Source organism: Symphalangus syndactylus, chromosome 5, assembly GCF_028878055.3.
Source record: "Symphalangus syndactylus isolate Jambi chromosome 5, NHGRI_mSymSyn1-v2.1_pri, whole genome shotgun sequence".
Lineage (NCBI taxonomy): Eukaryota > Metazoa > Chordata > Mammalia > Primates > Hylobatidae > Symphalangus > Symphalangus syndactylus.
The window spans coordinates 44,129,493-44,150,591 of NC_072427.2; the positions used below are offsets into that span (position 1 = coordinate 44,129,493).

The 21,099-nt window shown below is 41.0% G+C and overlaps 1 pseudogene; it reads left to right on the top strand.

Annotated features, from left to right (window-relative positions):
- The first annotated feature begins 19,292 nt into the window (after positions 1 to 19,292).
- Positions 19,293 to 20,154, top strand: LOC129482433 (nucleophosmin-like; annotated as a pseudogene).
- Positions 20,155 to 21,099: the final 945 nt, after the last annotated feature.

Below are 21,099 nucleotides of genomic sequence, written 5' to 3' on the forward strand. Positions count from 1 at the left end.
AATTGTTCTGCAGAGATGCTTCAGGGGATCTGCAAACTCTTGGGTCAAATTTTATTGAAAAAGTAAAGCATATTTAAATCGTGATAAAAGACAGAATAATCAAATAGACAGTATTTCAATTTTAACTGTTAGAATACATGAGCACATTTATTGTGAGTTTATTCTGTGATCTTGGAAAAAAATTATCTGGATATCTCTTGTCCATATATTTAAATATTTTATACATGTATGTTGACCTGGAAGGTTGCCACTGGTCTTGTCTTAAAATCAGGGCTGTGCGTATGCATTAGCATAGCTCCTGTGGGTCACACCAGATTAAAGGCCATGCCAAGCTCAGATGCATCTGCTTGGCACACACCCTCATTACAGACCAGTTCTCACTTGTGCGATAACGAATAAATGCCAAACATATTGCAATGTGAAAATATCTTGTTATAGATCATTTAAGCAATTATTGTGTTTTTTCTGGGTGATTTGTTACGAGATATTTACACGCATACACACATAAGTGTTTATACACAAATATGTAATCTTTGTGTGTGTGTGTATATATATATATATGCATATAATATAATCTCTCAAGTTTAAATGACAGTTTTATCAATATGTCCCATGAGGTTGACAGAGACCTGTTAAAAATCTGGGAACCATTAAGAATTACTTATCTGTGTGGTAAGGTTTTCCTGACACTGAGTAGGCAAAACAATAAAACAACAACAACATAATATGTTACTAAAGATGATAAAAAATTTAACTGTCATCTAATGTCAACATTTCTTTTTTATTTCTAATTGATAAATTATAACTGTATATATTTCTGGGGTATAATGTGATGTTTTGATATATGTTTACAGTGTAGAATGGTTAAACCAGGCTAAGTAACAATTCCATCATCTCCTATACTTTTTAACTAGTAAAGTTTCATTTTTTTTTAAATTTTATTATTATTATACTTTAAGTTTTAGGGTACATGTGCACAATGTGCAGGTTTGTTACATATGTATACATGTGCCATGTTAGCGTGCTGCACCCATTAACTCGTCATTTAGCATTAGGTATATCTCCTAATGCTATCCCTCCCCCCTCCCTCCATCCCACAACAGTCCCCAGAGTGTGATGTTTCCCTTCCTGTGTCCATGAGTTCTCATTGTTCAATTCCCACCTATAAGTGAGAACATGCGGTGTTTGGTTTTTTGTCCTTGCGATAGTTTACTGAGAATGATGTTTTCCAGTTTCATCCATGTCCCTACAAAGGACATGAACTCATCATTTTTTTTTTTTTTTTTTTTTTTTGAGACGGAGTCTTGCTCTTTCACCCAGGCTGGAGTGCAGTGGCGCAATCTCGGCTCACTGCAAGCTCCGCGTCCTGGGTTCACGCCATTCTCCTGCCTCAGCCTCTCCGAGTAGCTGGGACTACAGGCGCCCGCCACCACGCCCGGCTAATTTTTTGTATTTTTTAGTAGAGACGGGGTTTCACCGTGGTCTCGATCTCCTGACCTTGTGATCCGCCCGCCTCGTCCTCCCAAAGTGCTGGGATTACAAGCGTGAGGCACCGCGCCCAGCCGAACTCATCATTTTTTATGGCTGCATAGTATTCCAGTTGGTTCCAAGTCTTTGCTATTATGAATAGTGCCACAATAAACATACGTGTGCATGTGTCTTTATAGCAGCATGATTTATAATCCTTTGGATATATACCCAGTAATGGGATGGCTGGGTCAAATGGTATTTCTAGTTCTAGATCCCTGAGGAATCGCCACACTGACTTCCACAATGGTTGAACTAGTTTACAGTCCCACCAACAGTGTAAAAGTGTTCCTATTTCTCCACATCCTCTCCAGCACCTGTTGTTTCCTGACTTTCTAATGATGGCCATTCTAACTGGTGTGAGATGGTATCTCATTGTGGATTTGATTTGCATTTCTCTGATGGCCAGTGATGATGAGCATTTTTTCATGTGTTTTTTGGTTGCATAAATATCTTCTTTTGAGAAGTGTCTGTTCATATCCTTCACCCACTTTTTGATGGGGTTGTTTGTTTTTTTCTTGTAAATTTGTTTGAGTTCATTGTAGATTCTGGGTATTAGCCCTTTGTCAGATGGATAGATTACAAAAATTTTCTCCCATTCTGTAGGTTGCCTGTTCACTCTGATGGTAGTTTCTTTGCTGTGCAGAAGCTCTTTAGTTTAATTAGATCCCATTTATCAATTTTGGCTTTTGTTGCTATTGCTTTTTGTGTTTTAGACATGAAGTCCTTGCCCGTGCCTGTGTCCTGAATGGTAATGCCTAGGTTTTCTTCTAGGGTTTTTATGGTTTTAGGTCTAACATGTAAGTCTTTAATCCATCTTGAATTAATTTTTGTATAAGGTGTAAGGAAGGGATCCAGTTTCAGCTTTCTACATATGGCTAGCCAGTTTTCCCAGCACCATTTATTAAATAGGGAATCCTTTCCCCATTTCTTGTTTTTGTCAGGTTTGTCAAAGATCAGATGGTTGTAGATATGCGGCGTTATTTCTGAGGGCTCAGTTCTGTTCCATTGATCTATATCTCTGTTTTGGTACCAGTACCATGCTGTTTTGGTTACTGTAGCCTTGTAGTATAGTTTGAAGTCAGGTAGCGTGATGCCTCTGGCTTTGTTCTTTTGGCTTAGGATTGACTTGGCAATGCGGGCTCTTTTTTGGTTCCATATGAACTTTAAAGTAGTTTTTTCCAATTCTATGAAGAAAGTCCTTGATAGCTTGATGGGGATGGCATTGAATCTATAAATTACCTTGGGCAGTATGTCTCGGCCTAAGAATCTTATGTGTCAATCTTTCTTATGTTAAGAGGAGGCCATTTCTGGAACCCATCTTCATCTCCCAAACCCAGTTTTTTCATGTTTGACAGGAAAGCTGTAACACATAGCAACTCCTAGCCCTGGGGGATAAAACTCTATACAGAAGGAACCATGTGGCTGGACTGTATGCACAGCTGATTAAATATTTGAGTAACTCACTTTATAATGTGATTTCACTAAGTGCCTACCTATTGCACCAAACCCATTGGCAATTAGATGGCTCAGAAATAGCCTCAGAATGCAAAGGCACATCCTTCACGGCTTAAAATAGAAAAATCACTAATGCTTTCCTGGATGTCGTCAGTAGAGAAGTTGGGACATATGCCACTTTTAATGACTCAGTTGGAGACAAGTCTGTGTCAGTGAGACTCCTCAGAGGTTTCCGAGATGTTACCACATGGCAAGAAGTTGTAAAGGGTGATTTAGAACGTGTGTACTGGTGGTAAAACCCCATAAATGTAGCTAAGGTTGGGGTTTACATTCATCTTAAGCTCCTGGAGAGCAATCACTTCTTTTTGAGCTGTCCATGGCTGCCTGACTTCCTCTGACGTCAATGAATTAGGCAGACTTTCTTCTAAACACATTTTACAAAAGAATCTAATGAGTTAGAATTTTCCACTCATATGGAGCATGTTGGATCATGACCAGAATTTTTTTTAAGTAAAAGGGAGCATAATGGCATAGAAAAAATATATGTCTATCTTATCCAGTAAGGGTAAGGGATGTTTTTAGTAACTTTTGTTTTAGTCTCACATATGAAATGTATTGTGATGTAATACTTACTGTGGATTACAGTAAGAAAAAAATAAAAAGCTACTGAGTTTGAGGACTCCTCTGTTTTTAAGATGGTTTTGCTATATGTTTGTCTTCATCAATTGTCATAAATATTTCAGTGAAAATTAAATACAGTCCATGTCTCATTTTCGTAATAATGCTTACTATTTGGTGGATACTTATTTCATCCCTGATGGGGTGGAAGATGCTTCACACAGTTTGTTTCCAGGTAAGCTTTAATATCCCTATTTTAGCCTTGAGGAATCTAAGGTTTAAAACTGTTCATCGGTATGTTCATCATCATACCAAATATGATGCAAATATCTAACTCTAGACCTAACTATATTTTCCTTATGCCAAACATTTCACTAACAAAGTAAAAGCACAGCATTTTAACAAAGAATAGTTAGGGTACTCTTAAAAATCTGTTGATTTAGGTTTGCAAGAAATTTGAGCCTTTTGGACGTGGTTGTTTGGAAATTTGTCCTACACACACAAAGATCTGGATCTTTTGGAGAAAAACTAGGAAAGATAGATATAAAACAATAGATGTGCCACTGCCCATGCTGCCCAGAAACGAACTCCAATGATCTGAAGAAGACAAAAATAGCAGACAATCTGCACCAGCTCTGAAACCAGAGAAAGGTGTCCTCTATTTTGCAGGCTTGGAGGAAATTCCCTCAAATATAGTCACTAAGGGCCAATCCATAGCTCTGTTTTCTGAGAAAGTAACACCAAGTCATAGAAAATCTAAGCCAAATACCCCTCCCTTTCCATAATTTAAAGAGTTGGTAAACTGCTGAGTGCAGTGGCTCGCACCTGTAGTCCCAGCTACTCAGGAGGCTGAGGTGGGAGGATTGCTGAAGGCCAGGCGTTCAAGGCCAGCCTGGGCAACTTAGCAAGACCATGCACATCTCTAAAAAATTAAGAAAATTAAAGGGTTGATAACTTGCCATCTCCAACTGTTGTCTCCTCTCTTCCTCCTCCCAGAATTCCTTCCCCCAGTGGTTATCAGCAAATGCAACAGGATAGCAGGGTGGGTTTACCCCTCCTGGGCTTGCTGGTCCTCTTTTTCTTCGCAGCTCTCTATCAGGGAGAAGAGGTGTAGGGATCAGCACAGGGGGACAGGGATGGGAAGGTGATCCTACAGGACGTGTTTCCCAGGCTTCCATGTCTGCTGGTTGCTACCAATGGGTTAGTGGGCATCTCCAGCAGCAGCTATATTTTTTCTGCGGCTCCAGCTCCTGTGGCACAGGCCCCCACAGTTCCAATTTCTCCCGTTTGTCCATGGTCTAGGGGGAATAATGGTTGTCTGCTGTTGCTAATCTCTGAATTGCCTCCTCACACCTGATTGGCTCCTTGCTTTCCTAACACCTAAGTAATTTGTTCCCTGTAGTAAGTTCTCTTGGTTTTAAATACTCAGAGTCATTTCTATTTTCCTGGCTAGACCCTGGTTAATACAGTGGGGTGGTAGGACACCAGCCCAGAGCCATTCTCTGAATCCCAGTTAGGTGCAGCTGAACACCTTCCTACGTGTTTACCTGAAGACAGATACCTATGGCAGAGTGCAAGGGAAACAATCAATAAAGGGAGAAGCCACTGACAGGCAGGTGTGATATAGAATAAAGGCTCTGGATCTTGAGTGATCTGTGTCTACAGCAGCATCAAGACTCCTTTTCAGGTCTGACTCTGTGCAGTGAACTCAGGCTCTGCCTAGAGGACAGGGCTAGCTTGCCTTTCTACAATGGGGAAGGAAGAAAACCCTCTACCACCACTCACACTTCTCCCATATCCAAAAATTTCTGCCCAGTGACTGGAGGCCAAATAAAGAGCCTTGTCTTCTTGTGACTGTCAGAAGGACAAGGACAAGGACCCAGGACAGCCAGGAGTTTCCAGTCAAAGTGTATCTTTCACCTGGCCTTTGGCAGTTTGTCTTGATTTTATAGCAAGTGAAACATATCCTGAAAGAAAATTCATAGATAATCGTCTGGGTGTGGTGGCTCACGCCTGTAATCCCAGCACTTTGGGAGGCTGAGGCGGGCAGATCACAAGTCAAGAGATTGAGACCATCCTGGCCAACATGGTGAAATCCAGTCTTTACTAAAAATACAAAAATTAACTGGGCATGGTGGTGCGTGCCTGTAGTCCCAGCTACTCAGGAGGCTGAGGCAGAAGAATTGCTTGAACCCAAGAGGCAGAGGTTGCAGTGAGCCGAGATCGTGCCACTGCACTCCAGCCTGGTGACAGAGCGAGACTCCTTCTAAAAAAAAAAAAAAAAAAAAATTCAGAGATAAGCCTATATGCACATATAACTTTAAAAATCAATATAATACCACAGCTATAATGTAATGGAGAAATAAGATAAAGATAATAATGATAAAGTTTAACCCAAGATTTAAATGATAAAGTATGATTTCACTAGAAGACATAATGAATTGGTCAGATGGTTGCAGCTGTGCATAATAAATAAGTTGGGCTTTAAGCAAAAAATAAAATAAAAATAAAAATGATGAGGGCCGGACGCGATGGTTCAGGCCTGTAATCCCAGCACTTTAGGAGGCCGAGGTGGGCGGACCACGAGGTCAGGAGATTGAGACCATCCTGGCTAACACAGTGAAACCCCGTCTCTACTAAAAATACAAAAAATATTAGCTGGGCGTGGTGGCAGGCGCCTGTAGTCCTAGCTACTCATGAGGCTGAGGCAGGAGAGTGGTGTGAACCCAGGAGATGGAGCTTGCAGTGAGCTGAGATTGCGCCACTGTACTCCAGCCTGGGCGACAGAGCAAGAGTCTGTGTCAAAAAAAAAAAAAAAAAAAAAATGAGAAAGATGAAACATCAATGGTACCCACGGAGGACATGAAAATAGAAACTAGTGTTAGGATGAGTGATAACTAGTTATTTTATGCATCATAAGAGAAAGTGGGAAGTACCTAACTGAAGGAGGGATAACATACCAAGATAAACTACATACTGATATAGTGGAGAAAATGAGAAAGCATGACATATTCTCACTAATGAGCTGGGACTGATTTATAAGTGCAGTGTCCATTGTTGCCTTTGTTATGACATGTACTAAGGAGCAACAAAATTTTACGGAAACACATTTCTTATGTTGAAACACACATACATATATATTTCAATACATTATGCAGAATTAGGGATGGGCTAGGAAAGAACAATCACTCATAAGGGCATGGAGTAGACATCAAACATCATTAGTAGAATAAGATGGAAAAACGACAGGCAATCCTTAAATAAATGTATGATTTCAATGCTAAATTTCTTATCATTGTTCTAAAAATTAGAAAAAAGTGATAGCAAAATTTTAGATATAAAAAGCTTTTATTTTTTTGAGACAGAGCAAGACTGCTCAGGCTGGAGGGCAGTGGCACGATCTCAGCTCACTGCAACCTCTGCCTCCCGGGCTCAAGTGATTCTCATGCCTCAGCCCCAGAGTAGCTGGGATTACAGGCATGCACTACCACGCCTGGCTAATTTTTGTATTTTTAGTAGAGATGGTGTTTCGCCATGTTGGCCAGGCTGGTTTCAAACTCCTAGCCTCATGTGATCCACCTGCCTCGGCCTCCCAAAGTGCTGGGATTACAGGCCTGAGCCACTGAGCCCAGCCAAAAAAGCTTTTATCAATGAAATGCAATAAGATTCTTACACTTAATGTACATCTGTATTTTAATAATAGCTGGATCTAAATCTGCTAAAGAATTTGCTAAAAGGTGTCTCAAACATTTGCTACATTTTTATATGGGACAGCTACACGTACAAACTAACACAGGTGTGTGCAGCCCAAAACACATGGCATGATTCTTGGCTATGATGAACAACTCTTCATACATTTTCAAACAAAGAACAAACTTCCCTAGATTGGCATAGTAGTTACATTCTTGGAAAATCAGCATATATATTAAAACAATGCAAAAACTACTTCATGTGATACATAAAACAGAGTTCAATTCTAGCCTCAAAAATAATTATAAAAAAGGTTTTTCCACCATGTGAATACCTGCTGGAACATTCAAAGTCATGCCAGACTTGAGAAAATCCTTTGCTGTACAGAACCGTCCTGCCCACCGCAGGTTGCTCAGCATCCTTGGTCTACACACCAAATGTGCGCAGTGTTCCTATAATCATTGTGCTGAACAAAAACTCCCCCTCAAATTACCAAGAGGCCCTCTGAGATAGGATATCAGTCCATTGAGAACCATTGCTTTAAGCCACAACATTATCTAATCAGCTGTTCCATACAGAGTCCGTCTCTCCTCCATTCTCTCATGCCATGTACAACCCCAGGGTCTGAGCTGATGGCTGTTGCCCTGGGCCTTGCTGATATGGCTTTCCTGGGACGTGACTCTGCTGCTGTGGTTCTGCACATCCTTAACAGCCCATTTAATCACCTGCCCCCTCCCTCTAGTAGCAAGTAGCACGGAGTTCACTGACAAGAACATGAGCCAGAGAGAATCAGAAGCAGAGGTTTTTGTTTCGTTTTTGTCATGTATCCCATTGAGCTGATGTAACATGTTAACTCCTAAACCTTTCATCACAGGTATACAAGTTTATTAAAGCAGGAATTTTCTTGCTGCCCTGCCCCCCTGCCAGTAATTTAAGGGCTCAAGATCTCTTTAAGATTCAGTGCCTGTCCATCAATTCCTTTATCCAGGTGCTACCCAGGCTTCTGTCAGCGCGTATGTGGTGACAGTGCCTTCATGTGAATTACTAAAAGGTATTCCATCCTAGACACTTCTGCAGGGAAATACCATAATACACTGATATTGTCATAAGAAATCGACAGATTTATCCTGCCTGTACTGTGAGTATCCTTGCCCCACTCCTCTTCCCCCACTGCACAATCTGCCCAACCATAAAGGCAGCCCTGACCATGTCTGTTCGTATGATATAATTCAGGCCAATGCTATATCCTGATCATTGATGACTAATCATTTTGACTCTAAATTAAATTAATAAGTACTCGTTGATCACCTATTACATGTAGGGCTCGATATTCCCCACTGAGAGGAAAATATAAAAGGATTGAGAAATGACCACTTGAGAAACTCATAATTTAAGTTACCCTGACTTCTGCTTTTGCATCAAGAACTTAAGGTTAGATAATTTGCCTAACCTTAATGCAGATGGTTTTACAATAGGGATTGAACTGTTCTTCTACCAATATCACAGTAATTGTATGAGATATGAGGATTTGAAGAAAGATACAGGCAACTTAGACATTTAAAAAATACGGCTTTGCATTATTTCCTTCTACATAACATAATGGCTTTGGAATTTGCATCTTGCAGGGATGTTGTAACCTCTTGCATTTAAGAGACTCAATTTTATCTGGAGGCCAGTTGGAAGATACATTACTTTTTAGAGTGTCTACTGAGCATTGTCTCCAAGTAATTTCCTGGTGAGCTCTTTTTATTTTTCAGCTGATAGTGCACATAGGATGTGCCCTTCTTAGGGGAAGACTATGAGCTTGTAATAAGAAAAAATTTGATAGCTTTAATTAGTCCTTTAACATAAATGCAATAATCATATTTTTCTCTAGGAGCTCTTCAACACTAGTCTCATGATTAAAGTACACTAATAAAGTTGTCCCCATCACAGAAAGATGAGCAAAACATGCAGAAGCCCTTAGGAGGGTTGGTGTGGGATCTTTCACTGTACTAGTCAAGGTTCTTGATTGTAAGCAATTGAAACTGATTCTAGTCATTTAAGCAGAAAATAAATTTATTGACAAGATTTTAGTTTCTTATGGGATCTCTAAGAAGGCTGGAGGACCAGGCTTGGAAAATGGGGGAAACAACGGGAGTCTATGTAGTTGGAACGAGAGCACATTTAGCAGTCAGCCAGCCCCATGGATGGTTGACTGCTGAATGGAGGATGCTGATGGATGCAGCTAACATTAAGCACGAAGTCTCATACCACTGCCACTGCCCCTACTTCTCTGAGTTTATATCTGTGGACATTTGATTGGCTAAGCTAGGTCCTGGCCTCCTGCACTAGTAACAGGGAAATGAATTTGGCCTTTTCAGCTTCTGTGAGGAGAGCTGAGCTTTGAGTCCTACTAAATCTCAGACTCAAAGAAATTCTGGAGCATAGAAATACAGTTTGGATGCCAGGTGGTTACAGACAGGCAAACATTCATTTCTTACATGGAATGACTAAGGGAGACAAACAAAACATATATTTTATCTTACTTAACCAGTATCTCACTTTTAAAATCTTCATCCTCTTTTTTCAAAAAAATGAAAAACAAAATCCAAGTAGCATTTCACTATGCCAAATACAAGGGCTTGCATTTGGAAACAAATATCTTTTTTCCCTTGCTTAAGAAGCCAAGATTACTTGAGACAAAGGGTTTCTTATTGACATTCTATGTCTTTCATAATTTTATTCACCCTGGTCAAGAACTTAAAGTGACCTCTATTGCCACCAACGGTGAGTCTCAGCTCCTCCCATCTCTTTGCAATGAGCACCCAGTCCCAACAGGCCAGTCTGCCCCAAATGCATGGAAACTTGCCAGTCTGTCAGTGACTCTTGCCCCATTAAACCAGTCTTCAGATGCTGAAGAGGTGACTTCTTCAGGGAACTCTACAGTAGCTTTCCTCTGCATATCCCCAAAAGAAAGCTGGCCACAGAAGTGACTTGAAGCTAGTGTAGCCAACATTTAGGCTTCGGCCTGTGGGCTGAGAAAGGTGATCTGGACATTTCAATTGTATAAATCACAACCACTGAATAGGTTATTGCATTTTGGGGTGAGTATGGTATTCATTATATTAGTTCAGAAACAAAATCGTACTTGAATAGATAACAACTTAAGTTAGATTTTCTTTAATATCTGGTATAGCATCATGGCCCTATTAAACACATTTTGACTTGGCTTTATTCTTTTATGACAATGAAGTGGGGGAAATACCATAAATGTGAAAGGTCATCTATGCTCTACTCCAATGGCCTACAGGAAATAAATCATCCAGTCAGTTGCGTGGTAACCTAAGTCCTTCCTCCCTAATTCCTAAACGGCTGAGCAGTTGTAAGATCAAATTATACACCACTAATTAAAAAGTTAATACGGACATGGGTCACTGTATTACTTCATATAATTCATATTTCTTCTACTTCTGCCAAAAGCTGTTCCTCTTTTATTAATTACTTCTCAGGTTATTGGAATAGAATATAGCCCATTTGGGTAATTATAATGCTCAAAGAGATCATACATCAGTTTTACCAGTAAGTCCGGAGCATCTATGAAAGTGCTTTGATCAGTCTGGGGCAGTGGCTCACGCCTGTAATCCCAGCACTTTGGGAGGCTGAGGCGGGCAGATCACCTGAGGTCAGGAGTTTGAGACCAGCCTGGCCAAAATGGTGAAACCCCGTCTCTACTGAAAATACAAAAATTAGCCAGGGATGGTGGCGATTGCTTGTAATCCCAGCTACTCAGGAGGCTGAGGCAGGAGAATTACTTGAACCCAGGGGGCGGAGGTTGCCGTGAGCCGAGATCGCGCCATTGCACTCCAGCCTGGGTGACAGAATGAAACTTCATCTCAAAAAAAAAAGCTTTGGTCATTGTCAGTCTTTTCAGCAGAGGCCTCAGAAGCTTTTGTCACAATCAGCAAAGATAAAGACCTGTCATAATAACTGATAGTCCTTTCACATCTGTCTTCTTTTTAGTCAAGAGGATGGGAAGGTCTTTGTCGGAATTATATAAGTCTACGAGGCTGTTCTAAGGTCAAATGAAAGTTTATTTTTCAAACGTTTCCTACAACAGAAAATTTTCTCCTATGTACCAGACTCAATATTTTAAAACCCCTTTTACTGTAAAATACAATATGCATAGGGAAAAGGGCAAGAGGACAAAAAGGTACAGCTCAATGACTAGTCACAAGGCAAACTTACATGTCTACCCACTACCCCGCTCAAGAAATGGAACATGTTTTCACAAAAACTAATACATGCTTACTTATAGTAGCTCTTGGTGATCACCAATGTTCTTCAACTAGTGCAGGAATAAACAAGCTGTGGTATGCCCATACCATGGAAAACCGCTCTGTGATAAAACAGAACAAACTGTTAATATTGGAAGAATCTTAAAGTGATTATGGGAGGTGAAAGAAGCCTGTCTCAAAAGGTCACACAACGTAGGATTCCATTTACGTGATGTTCTTGAAAAGACAAAACTCTAGTGGTGGAGAAAAGATGAGTAATTGCTAGGGGTTAAGGGATAGGAGAGGGTGTGTTGTAAAGGCCAGCAGGAGGGAATTTTTTTGGCTGATGGAACCCAAAACCCCTGTGTGTGGGTGATGATTATACAAATATATATATGTATTAGTCCATTCTCACACTGCTGTAAAGAAATACCTGAGACTGGGTAATGTAGAAAGAAAATAGGTTTAATTGGCTCATTGTTTTGTAGGCCATACGGGAAGTATAGTGGCTTCTGCTTCTGGGGAGGCCTCAGGAAGCTTCCAATCATGACGGAAGGCAAAGGGGGAGTGAGGCACTTCACATGGCTGGAGCAGGAAGAAGAAAGAGAAAGCAGGGAGGTGCTACACACTTTTAGACAACCGGATCTTATGGGAACTCACTATCACGAGAACAGCACCAAGAGGGATGGTGCTAGTGAGAAACCATCCCTATGTTCGTGAGAAACCACCCCTATGACCTAGTCACCTCCCACCAAGCCCCACCTCCAACACTGGGGATTACAATTTGATATGAGATTTCAGCGGGGACACAGATCCAGACCATAGCAATACATGTGTTGAAATTCATAGAACTGTAAGGAAAGTAAGGAGAAAAGAAAGAAAAAAAGTCAGTTTGACTGTAAGATAATTTTTAAAATTAAATTAAAAGAAAAGAAATAGGACATGGCCAGCACCCCAAAGCCTTGCTGTTCCCCTTCCCAGATACTGCCTCTCCTCTGCCTGAAGAGGTCATCATTTATTCATTGACAGTTTAAATGTCTTACTTCACCTGTTTGGCTTTTTGGCTTAAATCCAGTCTGATTGCCATCAGGTATCTGGAATCAAGTTTTAAGTCAGGAGACCACCCAACGAGTCATCAGAGTTCCAGGACTGGGAACAGTGCGGATTGTTTGTACTTCGTACTCCAACAGCTTTCATTCAGATTGGTAAAAATAACATAGTAGAACCTCAAGAAATATTTAGGGAATCAACTAATAAATATTTGACAGAGGGTACAAGAAATATTCTCAAGTTGCCTGGATTATATGACCACCTTACCCCAACTCGTCAAAAAGATAAATTAAATTATTTGCAAATTTGCTATGAAAGCATTATATACCAATAAATGAGTTTTTGGAAGCATACTCTTTACAAATTTTGTTTCTGTCAACTTGCATCCCGTATCTGTAGCGGAATGTTTTCTCCCTTCCCACATAAAAGCAAAACAGCTTGAGGAACTCCATAGGACAAGAAAATTTAACATGACCACAACTTAGAATAAAAGCCTATGAAACTGAAAAAATGAAGTTATAAAATTAACAATGATCTGATTAACATTTTAAAATATAATTTGTTTTATACCTATTGGCAGAATATATATATATGTATGATATATATGGCATATATATATGTATGATACATATGGCATATATATATATGTATGATATATATGGCATATATATATGCTTTTTTGTGGCTTTTGGTTTTAAGCTTCCAAGTTGGTTTATATAACAATTTTTTTTAATCACAAAGAATGTTATTTGGTTATTAATAAAGTGATGTACTCATGTGTGGCCAAAGCAGCTTATTTTTATGTACTGAGGGTGAGTGTTGGCGGACCAACATCTGTTGTTTTTGTCTTGGCAGCATACCTGTCCTCTCTCTTCCAGGACAGCATTCCCATCCCCTGAAGAGCTCCCCTCCACTGCCCAGTGAGGTTTTGTTCAACAGCCAACAGAAGTACCCTCTTCCCTTTGCCACTGTAATTGGCCCTGGGAAGGTCCCATGATCAAGCTGGGCCAGTCGAGGCTTCCCTAGAGATTCTGTTGCTTTTCTTTCCTCTGAGGCCACTTAGGCTAGTTTGATATAAGTTGGAAATGTTTGCAGCATGGCCTCTGCCTAATAGTCCCTCCACTTCACAGAAGATGTCTGATGAGAGTAGACTGGAGAGAGAGAGAGAGAGAGAGAGAGAACCAGGGACTTGCTATGGCCAAGCACACTTTAAAGATCCAACTTCTTGCCCTGCTTGACAATACCCTTGTGCACCACTCTTGCAAGTGTGAAGGTGACAGTTGTCCATATCCTATACCCAAATGTAAACAATAAGAGTAATAATAATAACAGCAACTACTTACTGAGCTTATACAATATAATACTAAGCTATGCTAAACCTTTTATCCCCAGTGTCATATTTTGTTTTTACAACCACTCCAGGATTTTTGTAGGCTCTATTACAATACCCGGTTTACCGTTGAGGAAACTGAAGTACAGAGAGGTTAAAGAAATATGTCCAAGGTCACAAAGCTAGCAAGAGGTAAAGCTGGGATTCAAGCTGAGGAAGTCTGATCCCAGAACCTCAGTCAGGTTTCCAAACTTTCAATGAGAGAGAGATGCAAACACAAGAATTCGTGCCTCCTCCATAGCGCCCTCCTTCATTACAAAGGCCATATTGATCTCCCTGTGTGCACAATAAGTACTGTGGGTTAAAAACTTGTGGGTGAAACCTGTCAGTGTCTCCTCTTGCGAGCTTTACAAATGATGCATCAGGCAACAATGCTTATTTGAAATTTTGCTTCTTACACCCTAAATTCATCATATGCATGCCAGTGGAAACCAGCAACTAAATATTCCTTCCCTATAAAGATCAGAAATGCAGATCTAAAAATTTGATACATTTTCTGGGGAACTTTCCACTCCTGACTCAGCATTTGGAAACCTGATGTTTTTCCCAGCAACCACTCTGACAGGAGGTGGCTTGGGGAGCAACAGGGAAGGGAGGAGGCTGGAGAGGAAATGTGAGCTCTGAGAAAACAGTCATTTCTTTCAAAATATCACTGGCAGTATGAGGCACGTCACATCGAGCTGACATTTCTATTTTATTGAAGAGATGCAAACAAACGATTGGGTAAGGGCTTTGGCCTTTATTGAATCAGTGTTAATTGCCCTTGGGGCTTTACTTACTGAAATCACAAAGATCACCAGGCTTAGGCTAGCTACTAGAGTCGTCTTTGAGATGAACAGCTTCATCATTTGTCAGCTGGTGACAACCCTTTGCTGGTAATCTCCCCTTTACAGGAGGCTGTGCTTGAGCTCAGAGATCCCATTGCAAATGTTTAAAAGAGGAGAAGAGCCAGGTGTTGAAGGTGGCCAGAACTGGATTCAGAACCTCTGTCTGCCACCTGTAGCAGTGTGACATCCCAGTTCTTTCTCTGGAAAAATGGACATAAATCATACCTACTTGCAGGGTTGTGGTGAGAATTTGAGATATTATATAGAAAGCACCTAATTGTGCCTTGCAAATAGTGGGTGCTCAAAAATAACTTGTATGATGACAAAAAGCAACAGACAAAACAACTGGGTTGAATGTTACCAGATTTGCATATAACAATTCCTAACAATGTTATCAGATTTGCATATAACAATTCCTAACAAAGCAGATTTGGGCCAGGCTACCTCCAATTAAAGATTCAGGTACATACTTAAGAAATAGAGTTTACTCTTTGAGATATACAGAACATGTGAATGGATATTCAACTTGCTTCATTACTGGAACTCTTCCTGTTCATGTTTATATTTTAACTGGCACCTTCTGAATACAGGGACTTTTAACATAAAATAAAAGCTTAAAATAGGAATAAAATGTATAACAATATTTTCTCACCCTGTGGCCATAGCAGACATTACCAATCAAATACAGTTCTTTTTTGTTATGTTGATTTTGGATGTGGCTTTTCCATCCTCAACACATTGTTCCAGACAGACTTTACTAATTGATCACATTCGGTATTTGAGATAAATCCTGTTCAGCATCCTGGCCTAAATTTGGATGATTCCAGAAATAGAAGACTGTGGGAGGAGATAATTTAGGTAGGTGGGCCCTCTGTGCCCCTCAGATCATATCACAGGCAGCTGCCTATAAGGTTTGGCTAAAGCGAATAGAAACATACATCCACCTTGCAACTCTTTGCAATTTTGCTGTTTATAATATTGTTTTTATGTGGAGTTATTGTCATAGATTTGAATCAACACTACCTATTTCCTTTGAGAACCCACTGTATGTAAAATCCTAAGTTATGAATATCACAGTGCAGACAGCACAGAGGTCATCTTGTGGAGGGATTTGGGTCTTGGGGTCCCAAGTGGACTCTCGTCTCTTTCTGTCATCCAGAGAAGAGAGTTGAACATGGGCATAAGGAAACGACTGCACATTTGAGGCCTTCACTGGACTTCTTGCCTGCAGCCAAAACTTTAGGCCAGAACAGCTGGTGTGAAAATGGGCTTGGGCTAGAAACTGATGATGATTTATCAGCCAAAATATTTATCATTATTCAAAATGTAAATGTTTTGGCCGGAAAAAAAAAAAAATTAGGCCCAGCAGATCACGCCATCCCTCATGTAGCTCCTTGAACATTAGTGCTCTGGCTCCCCTGGAGCTGGAGTCCAGAACCAGAAGGGAGACTTGCAGGTCATCAGACCCATGGATTTGCAAACTGTGCTCCTGGAAGTCTCAGGGATTCCAGGAGGCCCCCAGAAGCAGCTATGGGAATGAGGAAGAGGCTGAGGGGTGGGCCTGGAAACTATCCAGACCCTGGACACATTTCTCTCACTGCCTGTTACTGCTACTACCCTGGTCTGAGCAACCTCATTTCTGGCCTGAATCAGACACTAGCCTCCTAACTGGCCTCTTTGCTTCTATTCTCATAACTATCTAGTCTATTCTCAATACAGCAGCAAAAGTGAGCCTGTTAAAACAGAAGTCACATCAGGTCTCTCCCCTGCTCAGAACTATGCGGTGTTCTCCATGTCACTGAACATAAAAGCCAAATTCCTGACAAGACTCAGCAAGGCCTTGCATCATCCAGCCCCCGGTTCCCCTCTACTCATCTCCCATGACTGACTTCCTGGTTCACTGCACTCCCGCCATCCTGACTTCCTTGCTGTTCCTCCAGTGCACAGATATGTTCACGTGGAGAGCCTTTGCTCCAGCTGCATCCTCTGCCTGGGACACTTGTCTCCCAGATATGTGCTTGGTAGTTCCCTCACCCACTTTTCAGGTCTTTGCTCAAACCTCACTTTCTCCCTGAAGCCTTCCCTGATTCCTTTCTCTATAGCATTTACCTCCACATCAACTGGACACTGTGGACTTCCCTTCCCTTATTTTCTTTATTCTGTTATATATATCGCCTTCTAACATATCATAGAACTTGTTGACTTACTATGTTTATTTATCATCTGCCCTCCCACCATGTTTCCCAGGCAGTAAAAATACTAAAAAAAATTTCAAAAAAAAATTTGCTGTCTTGGCGTATCTGTGAATGAGTAAATAGGTTTCTGGGTCTGCCACCCCATCATTAATCAGAGCAACTTCATCTTTAAGATTATTGTGTGGTGCAGTGACACTCATGTGTAATCCCAGCTACTCAGGAGACCTGAGGCAGGAAGGTTGCTTGAACTCAGGAAGTTCGAGGCTGCAGTGAGCTATGATCAGGCCAGTGAACAGATAATGCACTCTAGCCTGGACAATATTGCAAGACACCACCTTTAAAAAAATAAAATTACCTTTGATGTAGGGTTTCTGTATAAGATACCACTTAAAGAAAAGATTCAGCAACAAATTGAAAATCACTATAAACCACCACTCTGGTCCAATCCTCCTGTTGTGGAAGTCAGGGACCCGGAACGGAGGGACTGGCTGAAGACATGTCAGAAGAACATAAATTGTGAAGATTTCATAGACATTTGTTAGTTCCCCAAATTAATACTTTTATAATTTCTTATGCCTGTCTTTACTGCAATCTCTAAACATAAATTGTGAAGATTTCATAGACCCTTATCGCTTCCCCAATCAATACCCTTGTGATTTCCTATGCCTGTCTTTACTTTAATCTCTTAATCCCATCAACTTCGTAAGCTGGGTAGGATGTATGTCGCCTCAGGACCCTGTGATGATTGCGTTAACTGCACAAATTGTAGAGCATGTGTGTTTGAACAATATGAAATCTGGGCATCTTGAAAAAAGAACAGGATAACAGCAATGTTCAGGGAACAAGAGAGATAACCTTAAACTCTGACTGCCAGTGAGCCGGGCAGAACAGAGTCATATTTTTCTTCTTTCAAAAGCAAATGGGAGAAATATCGCTGAATTCTTTTTCTCAGTAAGGAACATCCCTGAGAAAGAGAATGTGTCCCTGAGGGTAGGCCTCTGAAATGGCCCCTTTGGGGGCGGCTGTCTTTTATGGTTACAGCTGTAGGGATGAAATAAGCCCCAGTCTCCCGTAGCACTCCCGGGCTTATTAGGACGAGGAAATTCCCACCTAATAAATTTTGGTCAGACTGGTTGTCTGCTCTAAAACCCTGTCTCCTGATAAGATGTTATCAATGACAATGCATGCCCGTAACTTCATTAGCAATTTTAATTTCACCCCGGTCCTGTCGTCCTGTGATCTTGCCCTGCCTCCATTTACCTTGTGATATCTTATTACCTTGTGAAGCATGTGATCTCTGTGGCCCACACCCTGTTCGTACACTCCCTCCCCTTTTGAAAATCGCTAATAAAAACTTGCTGATTTTATGGCTCAGAGGGCATCACGGAACCTGCCGACATGTGATGTCTCCCCCAGACACCCGGCTTTAAAATTTCTCTCTTTTGTACTCTGTCCCTTTATTTCTCAGACCGGCTGACAGGTAAAGTAGAAAAGAACCTACATGAAATATCGGGGGTGAATTTTGCCCGATACCTCCCTTTCCACAGATGGAGAGAGTCTGGGCCCAGAGGATTCACACATCTGGTTAAAGCAGAACTGAAAGATAACCTATCTCGCCTGATTATGCTCAGCCTTCTTCAGTCTGTTTCACACTCACCCTCCCTACTTAAATGTCTTTCTCTTTTCCTGCCATAAAGCTTTACATCTGCTTTTAAAGAAGCAGTATTTCACAATTAGCCTAAACAAGACCATCACTGCTAAGAACTAATAACAGGACAGTACCCTGAAAAGCCCCTCTTCCTTTTTAAGCTCTGATTACCACAAGTGACAGGCTTGTAAGAATGTGATAAGCTGGGTTTTCTATTTCCAGCTCAACCACCCCAGGTGTGATTAGGTTTATTGATGCTGTTATTACTAGTAATTAGCTTTTATGTGTTTTTTTCCTTCTGGCAACACCCAGTTCCTAGAAGTTTCGCAAGCATTTCTCACATATGCAAAGGTGAATGAAGGGGTAAACATCACCATCTGTTCTGTATTTTACTCCCCAGCAGGTATTTTTTTCCCCTTTTCTTTTCCCCTTTATGGTATATTATGGGGGAAACAGTTGGCCAATCTTCCAGCCAGAGTCACAGATACACTTTATGGACTTTGTCCAGTTTCCAGATTTAAATAAGAAAGAAAAAGAAACCGGTGTGATTCCATCCTGTGCAGCTGTTCTCTGGACCAGTAATCCTTTATCACCACCCACCTCCTCTCCCATCTAAGTGTGTGCCACCACCCTATGGAAGATTTGATGGCCATGTACTTAAGCCTCCTAAGGCCCAGAACTATCTTTTCAGTTGTGAACTAAAGGTGACAAAGGTTGTCACTTTAAGGTGGATAATGATACAAATGAGCGCCAGTTATCTTTAAGAACCACCAGTTTAGGGGCTGCTGCAAAGGATGAATTGGACGTTGTTGAAGCAGAGATAATGAATAATGAAGGCAGTCCAATGAAGGTAACACTGGCAACTTTGAAAACATCTGTATAGCCAACAGTTTCCCTTGGGGGCTTTGAAATAACACCACCCATGGTCTTACCATTGAAATATGTTTCAGGGCCAGTGCATATGAGTGGACAACACCTAGTAGCTGTGCAGGAAGCTGCAGAGTCAGAAGGCAAAGAGGATGAGGATGGGAAACTCTTAAGTATATCTGGAAATCGATCTGCCCCTGCAGGTGGTAGCAAGCTTCCACAGAGAAAAGTAAAACGTGCTGCTGACAAAGGATGATGATGATGAAGAAGGTGATAATGAGGATGATTTTGCTGAAGAGGAAACTGAAGAAAAATCTTCAATGAAGAAATCTACAGGAGGTATTTCAACCCAAAATGCAAAACAACAAAACCAGAATGGAAAAGACTCAAAACCATCAACACAAGATTAAAAGGTCAAGAATCCTTCAAAGCATGAGAAAAAACTTTTAAAACACCAAAAGGACCTAGCTCTGTAGAAGACATTAAAGCAAAAATGCAAGCAAGAATAGATAAAGGTGGTTTTCATCCCAAAGTGGAGGCCAACTTCATCAATTTTGTGAAGAATTGCTTCCGGGTGACTGATTAGGAGGCTATTCGAGATCTCTGGCAGTGGAGGAAGCCTCTTTAAGAATAGTTTAAACACGTTGTTAAAATTTTTCATCTTACTTCATTTGTGTAACAGTTGATATCTGGCTGTCCTTTTTATAATGCAGAGTGAGAACTTTCTCTACCATGTTTGAGAAATGTCTGGACTCCATTGCCAAGAATGTGTTGTCTGAAATGCCTGTTTAGTATTTAAAGATAGAACTCTGCCCTTTGCTTGGCTTTAAGTATGTGTGAAATGTCACTATGGGACATAGTAGTAGCGATGGTCAGACACGGAAATGGTGAGAAGACAAAATAACATGTGGAATAAACCCAGTATTTGAAGAAAAAAGAAAAGATGTAGCTAATGTTTATTTCAGTGAGATTGGTGTTTAGGAAGGAACAGTTTGACACAGAAGGACTGGTGACAGGGAAGAGCACAAAACCTTTTCTGGTACCAGTGGTCAGGGTATTCATAGCAACAGTTTCCTCTGCCCAGATGCTCTGGCCCCAGGCCTGGCAGGGTGGCCCTGAGCTGCCTAGCATAAGCTCCATTTGCTGAGACAGGCCTTGCCTGATCCCCAGTCTCCATCATCTTACTCTCTTGTATTATCGTCATGTGACTGCATGTGAATTTACCTTGTTCGTCTAATGTTTTAGACCGTTCATCTTTTTTTTTTTTTTTTTTTTTTGAGATACAGTTTCACTCTTGTCACCCAGGCTGGAGTGCAACCGCACGATCTTGGCTCACTGCAACCTCTGCCTCCCAGATTCAAGGATTCTATTGCCTCAGCCGCCTGAGTAGCTGGGATTACAGGCATGCGCCACCGTGCCCAGCAAATTTTTGTATTTTTAGTAGAGATGGGGTTTCACCATGTTGGCCAGGCTGGTCTCAAACTCCTGACTTCAGGTGATCCGCCTGCTTTGGCCTCCCACAGTGCTGGGATTACAGGCGTGAGTCACCATGCCTGGTCTAGACTGTCTATCT